This window comes from Micropterus salmoides, unplaced genomic scaffold (assembly GCF_014851395.1).
Source record: "Micropterus salmoides isolate LMB-PRFRI ecotype aquatic unplaced genomic scaffold, ASM1485139v1 Ms_hic_scaffold_3291, whole genome shotgun sequence".
Classification (NCBI taxonomy): Eukaryota; Metazoa; Chordata; class Actinopteri; order Centrarchiformes; family Centrarchidae; genus Micropterus; species Micropterus salmoides.
Genome location: NW_024042586.1, coordinates 1 through 2,808, shown reverse-complemented (window position 1 = coordinate 2,808; position 2,808 = coordinate 1). Strand labels below are relative to the sequence as shown.

At 46.9% G+C, this 2,808-nt stretch overlaps 2 non-coding genes across 2 annotated transcripts; both read left to right on the top strand.

The window, feature by feature from the left end:
* The first annotated feature begins 43 nt into the window (after positions 1-43).
* On the top strand, positions 44-116 carry trnak-cuu. Its single transcript has one exon. It is a non-coding gene; the product is annotated as a tRNA-Lys (tRNA).
* Positions 117-2,274: 2,158 nt separating this feature from the next.
* trnak-cuu lies at positions 2,275-2,347 on the top strand. Its single transcript has one exon. It is a non-coding gene; the product is annotated as a tRNA-Lys (tRNA).
* Positions 2,348-2,808: the final 461 nt, after the last annotated feature.

Below are 2,808 nucleotides of genomic sequence, written 5' to 3'. Positions count from 1 at the left end.
CAGGTTGTTTGAGAATTGAAGGGCTTACACTTGGACTGACGTGGCCCGGCTAGCTCAGTCGGTAGAGCATGAGACTCTTAATCTCAGGGTCGTGGGTTCGAGCCCCACGTTGGGCGTCTTCCTATTAGCTCAATCCGTGGGGACTTGGCTTGGGAGTAAAGACTTGCTGGATTGAGCCCCCTGAGCAACGCTCTGAAAACTAACTCTTCACGGTACAATGTCTGCCCACTCTTGGATTGGTTAAATCCAGAGGCCTAAATTGAGGGAGCATTAGCAAGGCCCTGGACCCCTAACATTTGGCCCGCACTATAATTCTATGTGACACAAAGTTTATCATTTACTCTTTTTACTATCTTCTCCCTTACGAAATTGAAGTTAAGGGATAATTAGCAAACTCAGGGTTGAGCCCCACATTGGGCGCATTCCTATCGGGGCAGAATTAGCTCAATCCATGGGGACTTGGCTTAGGAGTAAAGATTTTCTGGTTGGAGCCCCCTGAGCAACGCTCTGAAAACGTCACTGCTCCCTTGACGCTGTACAATGCCTACCCATTCTAGGATTGGTTAAATCCAGAGGCCTAAATTGAGGGAGCATTAGCAAGGCCCTGGACCCGTAACTGCTCCCTGGGTGCTTTAAAGTGGCAGCCCATTCAAGGATGGGTTAAATGCACAGCCTCAAATTTGCATTGGCCCACACTATAATTCTATGTGACACAAAGTTTATCATTTACTCTTTTTACTATCTTCTCCCTTACGAAATTGAAGTTAAGGGATAATTAGCAAACTCAGGGTCGAGCCCCACGTTGGGCGCATTCCTATCGGGGCAGCATTAGCTCAATCCATGGGGACTTGGCTTAGGAGTAAAGATTTTCTGGTTGGAGCCCCCTGAGCAACGCTCTGAAAACGTCACTGCTCCCTTGACGCTGTACAATGCCTACCCATTCTAGGATTGGTTAAATCCAGAGGCCTAAATTGAGGGAGCATTAGCAAGGCCCTGGACCCCTAACATTTGGCCCACACTATAATTCTATGTGACTCAAAGTTTATCATTTACTCTTTTTACTATCTTCTCCCTTACGAAATTGAAGTTAAGGGATAATTAGCAAACTCAGGGTCGAGCCCCACGTTGGGCGCATTCCTATCGGGGCAGCATTAGCTCAATCCATGGGGACTTGGCTTAGGAGTAAAGATTTTCTGGTTGGAGCCCCCTGAGCAACGCTCTGAAAACGTCACTGCTCCCTTGACGCTGTACAATGCCTACCCATTCTAGGATTGGTTAAATCCAGAGGCCTAAATTGAGGGAGCATTAGCAAGGCCCTGGACCCCTAACATTTGGCCCACACTATAATTCTATGTGACTCAAAGATTATCATTTACTCTTTTTACTATCTTCTCCCTTACGAAATTGAAGTTAAGGGATAATTAGCAAACTCAGGGTCGAGCCCCACGTTGGGCGCATTCCTATCGGGGCAGCATTAGCTCAATCCATGGGGACTTGGCTTAGAGTAAAGATTTTCTGGTTGGAGCCCCCTGAGCAACGCTCTGAAAACGTCACTGCTCCCTTGACGCTGTACAATGCCTACCCATTCTAGGATTGGTTAAATCCAGAGGTCTAAATTGAGGGAGCATTAGCAAGGCCCTGGACCCGTAACTGCTCCCTGGGTGCTTAAAGTGGCAGCCCATTCAAGGATGGGTTAAATGCACAGCCTCAAATTCGCATTTGGCCCACACTATAATTCTATGTGACACAAAGTTTATCATTTACTCTTTTTACTATCTTCTCCCTTACGAAATTGAAGTTAAGGGATAATTAGCAAACTCAGGGTCGAGCCCCACGTTGGGCGCATTCCTATCGGGGCAGCATTAGCTCAATCCATGGGGACTTGGCTTGGGAGTAAAGATTTTCTGGTTGGAGCCCCCTGAGCAACGCTCTGAAAACGTCACTGTTCCCTTGACGCTGTACAATGCCTGCCCATTCTAGGATTGGTTAAATCCAGAGGCCTAAATTGAGGGAGCATTAGCAAGGCCCTGGACCCGTAACCGCTCCCTGGGTGCTGTACAATAGCTTCCCATTCAAGATGGATTAAACGCAGAGCCTCAAATTCGCATTTGGGAAATTTGGCCCAATACTATAATTGTATGTGATATATAAAGTTTATTATTTACGATCTTTGCTATCTTCTTCCCTACTAAATTAGAGTTAGCAGCTAACCACATTATCATGTGAGATTACAGGTTGTTTGAGAATTGAAGGGCTTACACTTGGACTGACGTGGCCCGGCTAGCTCAGTCGGTAGAGCATGAGACTCTTAATCTCAGGGTCGTGGGTTCGAGCCCCACGTTGGGCGTCTTCCTATTAGCTCAATCCGTGGGGACTTGGCTTGGGAGTAAAGACTTGCTGGATTGAGCCCCCTGAGCAACGCTCTGAAAACTTAACTCTTCACGGTACAATGTCTGCCCACTCTTGGATTGGTTAAATCCAGAGGCCTAAATTGAGGGAGCATTAGCAAGGCCCTGGACCCCTAACATTTGGCCCACTATAATTCTATGTGACACAAAGTTTATCATTTACTCTTTTTACTATCTTCTCCCTTACGAAATTGAAGTTAGGATAATTAGCAAACTCAGGGTTGAGCCCCCATTGGGCGCATTCCTATCGGGGCAGAATAGCTCAATCCATGGGGACTTGGCTTAGGAGTAAAGATTTTCTGGTTGGAGCCCCCTGAGCAACGCTCTGAAAACGTCACTGCTCCTTGACGCTGTACAATGCCTACCCATTCTAGGATTGGTTAAATCCAGAGGCCTAAAT